We start from the raw sequence: 9,161 nt of genomic DNA, 5'->3' as shown, positions 1-9,161 counted from the left end.
TATATATGTAGACAGACAATCGGACAAGATAGGTTGATAGATGAATAAATAGCATAGATAGTAGACAGTAGATAGTATAGATAGATAGATAGATAGACAGATAGATAGATAGATATAGACATAACATCATGGATACAAAAAGGATTATGGATTTGGGATATGAAAAAAAGAACGTAAGGAATACTGATCCGAACTGTAGTTCAATAAAATTTCATTTCATAAATTCCATCGTGACTTGAATGAAAAGCCTGCTATGAGCTGGAATTTGGTGTGCTATTGAGTGTTCAGCAATGTCAAACAAAATACAGATATGCCTACATATTTAAGTTATCTTAAGAACAGTAATTTGAACGCAATTAAAAATGGTTGTGAAAGGTCATTGCAAAAACAGAGAGAATTACAATAACTGATATTGAACAGAGGGGGTTAATGCAATAGGTATAAAATCCTGTCGAATTATCAAAACAGCATTGAAATAACAACTGGGCATTGTTATGTTGATGCAGTTTTTTGTTCAAAATCAACTTCTCAGAAGGTCATTGTTAATGTTATGATTAAGATTAATTTTGTAGCCTACTCTGTTTAATGAGAATTCTTGGAATTTGTGGGCATGATCTATTTTTGTACATTAAAGGGATCGTATAGTTTTGGTTGAGACCTAACTTTAGGTTTCTAACATTTTTGGTGTGATAATGAGAAACCTCATAATTATGAAATATGAAAGAGCGTGCAATTTCAAAAGATATTCAGCATTTAGGCCTATTTGATGAAAATTGGTTTTGAAATGGCTGAGATATCCAAAACAGAGTGATCCCAATAAAAGATGGGACCCATCTTTTAGTTATATCGCTTCATTTGTTTTAGGTTACTTTGTTTTGGGATGTCCCAGCCATTCCAAACCGATTTTTATCAAATAAGCTCTGAGTTCCTCTTAGATAGTATCTCTGTGCTCAAGTGCATGGTTTCTTGGCATTGTGCAAAAAGTTAAAAGCCAAATCCTCATCTGCATCAATACTATACTCTCCCTTTAATTTCAGTGTTTTGGAAGTAAGAAGCAGAATTAAACCAATAATCCAATTGATTCGTTTATCCCGCAGATTATATTTTTATGATAGAATGAAAAAGGTATCTTCGGAGATCAATGCAACATGGAAAATCATCAAAGAGGTCCTAGGTAAAAAGCCTGATTCTCCACCAACGGATGATATCACATTAAATGGCATCAAAATAAATGATCCCAATATGTATGCAAACTCATTTAATTCATTTTTCGTTAATATCGGTCCGGAACTTGCCACTAAAATTGATAATACTTCTGCTCATTTTTACAGATTATCTCTCTGACCAAAATCAAGAGTCTTTTTATTTTAACCCAACAAGTCCCGGTGAAATTATCAGTACCACCAGATCTTTAAATAGCTCTAAATCTTGTGGTTTTGACAAAATAAGTATGACGCTTTTTAAAGAAATAGTTTATCCACTCGCAGAACCGTTAACCCATATATTTAACCTTTCTTTATCACAAGGTATTTTTCCAGATTTGCTGAAAATAGCCAAAGTTAATCCTATTCATAAAAAAGATGATCCTCATGAAATTAGTAATTATCGTCACTATTTCTTTTTTGCCTCGTATATCCAAAATATTAGAAAAAATGTTGATAATAGACTTCCTAAATTCATCAATAAGTTGATATACTTATTCCAAATCAATATGGTTTCAGAAAGAATTAATCTACTGACTTAGCATTGATACAAATTTATGATAAAATTACGAGTGCTTTTACAAATAAAGAACATGTTGAGGTATATTTTGTGATTTGAGTAAGGCATTCGACACTCTTGACCATTCTATTCTACTCTCCAAGCTTAGTCATTATGGTATTCGGGGTCAAGCACTTTTATGGTTTGAAGATTATCTAACTAATAGAAGACAATATGTTACTTTTAATGGTTGTGAATCTGATCCCCTTTTAATCAAATGTGGTGTTCCTCAAGGCTCAATTCTGGGCCCACTATTATTCCTTCTTTATGTCAATGATATCATTAATACATCATCTCTTCTCTCTTTCGTTTTATTTGCTGATGATACCAACATATCTTATTCTCTTAAAGATCTTAAGATTTTTAATGATACTTTAAATATTGACATTAGTAAAGTATCAAATTGGTTTAAGTCTAATAAACTTTCTTTGAATATAAAAAAGACTCATTTTATTCATTTTAAACTTCATTCTCATAATGCAGATACGCTGATACACATTAATATTGATGATATTCCATTAGAAAAGAAAACAAATTCAAAATTTCTGGGAGTATATATCGATGAAAGTTTGACTTGGAATGAGCATTTGCATCATGTTACAACGTGTATTTCTAAAAATATAGGGATTATTTCCAAGCTGAAGTTCTTCCTTCCTCGTTCAACTTTGTTTTTATTATATAATTCCTTAATTCTCCCATATATAAGTTATTGTAATGTTTTATGGGGAACTTGCGGCTCTACCAAGATAAATTCCATTTTCAAATTACAAAAGAAAGTTATACGTATTTGTACTGCATCGCATTTCCTGGCTCATACTGATTCTTTATTCCATGAACTTAAAACATTGAAGGTTTTTGATTTGAATATTATTCAAGTAGCAGTAATTATGTTTAAATATATTCATGATCAACTTCCATCATCGTTTAATAACATATTTATATAGGTTTAATACTTCTGTCCATTCGTATCCTACTCGTATATGTAGAAATTTCCATCTTTTGAATCCAAAATTATTAGTGACACATAAATCTATAAGACATTCGGGTCCGGACATATGGAATAATCTCCTGGACAATATAAAGTCTTGCTCAAGTATTTGAAAGCTTCACTAAAACGATATTTGATACAATCACATTCTCCCCACTCATCAAGATAACAAATATTTATGGTAAATGATTGGGGTTTATTTTTTCAATCTCTATTTTCTTCCTTCAACTGCATCTTGCACTCACACCTGCAACTGCACTGCACCCACCTGATCACTTTCCTCCAAGAGAGTTGTGTCGTTGGATAGTCCTTTAATGAGGCCTCCATCCATTTCAAGCTTAATCGCTTACGATGGTGGTCTCCTGCATTCAGTGATCTCTGTTATTACTGAAAAATATTATATATTTTATTTTACGTTTTTTTGTATGTACACTGCTTAATGCAATCACCAATGTGTATCTATTTATGTACTGTTATCGATTTATTTCACTGCACTTGCTATTCTTTGTCTTTGAACTTTTTGAAATTTGTATTTAAATTGTATCTGATTGAATGCACTTGCTATTCTTTGTCTTTGTACTTTTTGAAATTTGTATTAAAATTGTATCTGATTGAATACAGAAATAAAACAAATCAAATCATATCAAAAAATAATCCATGGGAGCAAGAATTCAATGTTTTGTAGCACAGTAAACTCCCAGACGACATGCATTAACAAAAACACACACACAATTCTAAAAAAAAAAAAAAAAACCTGTATACGTATGAAAAAGAACTATGAATGTATTTTTCATTATATTGTTACATGTTACATTCACTACTTCTTGGGGGAAATAACATTCACTGATTGTAACTTCTTTGGAAAGGGTAAAACCAGGGAGGTGGAGCAACATCCCTATATATAGTTTGTAGAACTATTATACTGGCAAGAACAAGCGACACGTCCTATTTTCTATTGTGCATGTGAATGCGTCCTTGTTTGTAATCATACAAACGCGATTTGTCTTACTAACTGAACTGCCTTTCACGTCCCCAAAGCACGGGTATTTATACCGGTACACCAAAGATCAGGATCTTTGGTTACACTTTCAAGATATTTTCTACATCACATCAGTGATGGTGATGATAATGGAGGGAATACTGAGAGGGCGCACTAGCTCAATTCATCCGAATTGATTTTAGACCAACTTGTATTGTTCACCTTTTTGTAGAGTTTGTTCATTTTTTTTGTTGTTGATGTTGTCGTTGTTATTGTTATTGTTGATGACGGTAATCAAACTCATTATTATGTGAACAGATTGTCTTTTTTTATTGTTATTTACGGGAAGGCTCCTAAAACATTTTGCATGAATTGTTTTAAGATGTTTTTTTTTTTTTCCATTTTTTAGGCCAGAACGTGGAAGTGGTTTTGGCTCTAAATCAAAACATATGTCTGTATCAAAAGAAGAAGGAAAGAAAGAAATGTTTACAGACTTTGAGGTATAGGCCTAGTAATGTCCTCGTGAGCGGTATGCTGCTGGCGCAAGGTACATCTCTGCACTCTTCGTCAAATTTTGCCGTCTTTGTGTAAATCGTATACTGTAATAGAAATCTCTGACCCATCACACACACACACACACACACACACACACACACACACATGAGGGTATCAAAATAATACGAATGCTGATTATAATAGGGATAATGATGATTTGATAGCTGGTGCTAGTGTTGTAAAGATAAACAGTAAAGCTTGTCACGTTGTCATTTCCACGTGTTCAAATTTCTGAAGAAAAAGAGCAATATTTATGTCATCATTATCATCATCATCATCATCATCATCATCATCATCATCATCATTATCATCATCATCTTATAGTCATAATCACCATTATCACTTTAATCATGGTCGTCACCATAATATAATCAGTGTCATTGTCATTATGAAGTTGGTGTCAAGAAAATAAATTTATGTTGCCACCAGACATCATTCAAGTCATCATTGCGGCTCTATGTATAGAGGAACCCTCATGGTCTTGTGCGAATGTGATGGGATTTTAAACTTTGGTTACTTGAATCAGGCATAAGGTAGACGTGGGCCGTTTCAGGCGTGATTTTGACAGGACCGACAGCGAAATAGGATTATGTTTGAGTGATCCTGTGTATACATGTAGAGGGCACTTCGTCTTTTCCTGTTGGGTCGACAACATACATGTCATGTGTGCGTTTCCCAAGATATAGGACCATGCCAGATCTCTAGCTTTGTTTTGGGGTCTGGAAAAAACCTCGCAAAACAAATCTCAGATAAATATAAAATATCGAGGAACCTTTTAAAAAGCTTAGAACAGCGTTTCCATATTTGAAGAGTGGTTGAAGATAAAATGGTAACTTAAATGAACAAACAATGCGTGACTGAATTGAGCAAGGCCATGTTTTACGATGCTTTCTCGATCATGACTGTGTTGGTAATAAAGGGATCATGCTAGGGAAATTGTCTTATGCCTCAAATTATTCATTATCACAGACTCTAAACTCCTTCCATCCTTCGGGGGCTTTAGAACTCTTTTTAATGTCAACCTTTGAAGTCTGGAATGTTTTCACGTCTATACCTGCTGAACCTGGAATAGTCTCAGTATAGAGAATTGATGCCTTCATTATTCTTGCATAAAATGACGCACCAAAGGCTCATCCTTTGGGGAATTCTGCATGATTATATGGCTGTTTAAAAGGGTCACAACTTCAGAGGTCATTTTTATATTTCCACGGAAAGACGATCGTGGATTGTGCATGCTAACTCTTTGAACTATGCTTGTGTATGTGCCGTGATGAGTTGAAGGTGATGTACCTTATTCAAAAAGTTCGTTAATCCGAAAATGAAATATAGGTTTGTTATTCCGAAGTTTTGTATTCCAATACATACAAATTCCTTATACCTAAATAGTTTCGTTAATCAGAAAAAGAAAAAGGATAGTTAGGCCTAATCCGAATATTGTTATGTTGATTTTTTTTTTGTCGAATTATCCGAAGATTCGTTATCAAGGACGTTCGTTAATCCGAAAATGAAATAATTAGGGTCGTTATTACGAAGGTTCATTAATCCGACAACGAAATAAGGCTCGTCTCTCCGTTTGTGTATGTCTATATGTCTCTGTGTGTGGGTGTGTGGGTGTGCATATTTTCACTAAATTCTCATTACTTAATATCTTACGCTATTTTTTTTTCTTTAAACTACACCACCATATTTTGTCACTAAGTAAAGTTTATTTCATTTTCAGTTGCGAACCTCCGGAAGAACGAACCTTATTTCATTTTCGGTTTAACCCTTGACATTCAAACTCATCATTTGCAATGCTCAGTGGCGGATCCAGAGGGGGCGCACGAGGCGCCCCCTTTATTTTTTATTGAAAACAAAAGAAATAAAGAGAAAAAAAATGAAATGAGACCCGGAAGTGGCACCAGAAATATTTGTTGCGCCCCTCCCCCTCCCTTTACAGAATTCCTGGCTCCGCCCCTGATTGCTCACTGCACACTGAATCCTGTACAATTCAAGTTGCATAAGATATTAAAGCCAAATAGAACAGCATAACTTTCATTGAAACTGGACAAAAAATGACACAGATCTTGATATAAACTGGTCAAAAAATAAATGTCAACTTCACATAGACCCGGAAGAATGAGACAAAACAAAATGCAAATGCCTCATGAAGTCCCCTATTAGTTGGGACATATTAAACATTCTACAATTCATTTTTGTTTTCATGATGAAGCAAGCAAAACATGCAACCAAACTCTGTTTTCATCAGTTATGACTACACTGTTTGCCAACTTATAGATGTCAACAATGTTATTTTCTTGCTTTTTTTACCTTGATTTAATTACATGTACTATATATATATATATATATATATATATATATATATATATATATATATATATATATATATATATAATATATATATATATATAAATTTTATAGATATATATACACTGTAACTATATATATATATATATATGATTATATAAAGTTGTGATTTGAAAACAAAAAACTGGAAAAATAGGAGGTATGTGCAGCAGCCAGAACATCAACTGTTATACATGTAGTAATAATTTAGATTGCATTTATGTTATTGGGACTAAACATTCCTGTTCTGTGAAAGCACAGGATACTTAAAAGTTCCATAACATTTTCATGTTTTGTCCAGTTCTGCTGGAACTTTTACTGTGTTTTGTTTGCCTTTACACTATATCTAAGTCAGCAAGAACATTAAATGATGCTTTATTTTAAGCATCAAATTTCCCTGATGCAACAGGAGACAAGGAGACACGATATCTGAAAACAAAAACACACACAGTCATGATGAAAGTAGCATGTTATGCAACAGTTTATTTATCATGAAAATAAAATCGAATCACTATATTTTGACAGACTGGTAATATACCATGCCAGTCAATATACCTAAAACAGCAATAATTTCAAAGAGTATATACAAGCATACTATTATAATAATTTTCTATAAAAATTGCTATTCTTGACATTATTAGCTTCACTCTCCCCTAATCTATAGTATTCTAACATGTTCATGTACATACATCAGAATTAGTGGTACACTTTTGATAAAGCAATTCAATACTGACAATCAACCAACTTCTCAAAATGATGCTGGCAATGAAATAATTTGTTTACATCATTGACATAAATAAGTACTGTGGTATCGAAAATAAAAAAGAAATACATAAAACCAAAATTCATGTCCAGTGCAGTTTTCCCTATCAATGGAAGGCACTGGATAAAAATATGAGGTTTAAATAAAAAAAAACACAACAAAACTTACACACCATACTGACAATGTTTCAGTGGTTATGTCTCATCAGTTAAGAACCAGAAAGCCCCTAATGCAAAAACATCATTCTGCATAGAGTTGTTTAACTTGTGACTTATTTGCACACACAGAGACAACACATCTAGCCCAACATAGTTCATACAATACTTTCTCTCAGAAGATATACTCTAGCATATTAGTACATCAACCATTTAATATTCATGTCAGTGCCCTTACTATGTCCCAACCTGTGATAATTGTGCCCTTCTGGTTTAAAGCCAATGTGGTAAAATCTATACTTGCGTCCTTTTAGAAGAGCAGTGTTGACTCGACTCTCAAACTACAGAGCATGTGAATGCAGAAGAGAATGGGCGCTACAAGGGCATATGATTCATGATCCCCGAAATTGAATAAACCTCCTTCTGGTTCTAGACAAACCACTTGGCAGTCACACATAGAAGTCAAACAGACTGTACACAATGCACATACATCTGCATTTTACACAATAATATTTACTATGCCTTTGTAAAATTCTAATACTAGTAATTTGTATTTCCAATATTTGAAATCATTCAGGCAGTGAACAATACCTTTTTTTTCTATCTTTTATAAGTAGTACACAAATCACACAACACCATTTCACCTTTTCACATTTGTACTTGTATAGTACACATACTAAGTCGTAACTTTACAATGAATGCAAAATTCAAATGACAGAAACATTAAATTAACATTATACATTGTGCTGTATTTTCATCTCATTGCCAACAGCTACACTTATGTCCCATTATCCACTGCTTTTTTGTAGATATTTTCCTATACCCCCCCCCCCCCAAAAAAAAAAGAAATCAAATATGTGTATCTTGACAGACTGCATTTTTTTTTCATCTCTCATGAGAGCCATCAATTCTAACATTCAGCAACTTATTCAGAAATGTCAAGAATGTGGCGTAGAACAGTCCTAGCTAATGGTAGGCTCTGTTCAGAAGTATTTGGCATCTTGTGGTAGTGGAACTTCACATCTTACCCCAGTGACTATAACGACAACAAGGATTCATATTCGGTCATCACAACCACCAATGTCTATGTTAATACTCTGGTAGATGTTCTATTCAGTGACAGCATCTGGTGTGTGTGTGTGTGTGTGTGAGTGTGTGAGTGTGTGAGTGTGTGTGTGTGTGTGTGCGTGCAGTCTACAATCATAAAGACTGGTACGCTGATATGACAAAATAGACGCAGCCTGAAGAACATTAGAATCCTAAAAGTACTATCATTTACCCAACCACTGTGCCTGCTCAAAAAGAGATTAAATGCCAAGTATAAAAGTACATCTAAAAGTCAACAATCTGCAATGCCTCAACGAAAATTGTGTCATAACTCCTTTGTGGAAATACAGTAAATGAATTTCCAAACGAGACAGTATTTCTGTTCCACTTCATTTATAAAAGTGATAAGGATAATCACTACACGACCAAATCACATGCAGCACAGTGAGAATGAAACAAGACATCAGATCCAGTAAAGACTCCATATCTCATTCATACAGGAATACAACCTATCACGTAACCTTTCACCTTGCAGACCATGATGTAACAAGCAAGATTACAAAAACA

The sequence above is a fragment of the Diadema antillarum genome, unplaced genomic scaffold (genome assembly GCF_040938485.1).
Source record: "Diadema antillarum isolate AM-2024a unplaced genomic scaffold, OU_Dant_1.0 scf00000029, whole genome shotgun sequence".
Lineage (NCBI taxonomy): Eukaryota > Metazoa > Echinodermata > Echinoidea > Diadematoida > Diadematidae > Diadema > Diadema antillarum.
The sequence above is the reverse complement of the archived record's forward strand: the minus strand, read 5'-3'. Positions refer to the sequence as shown.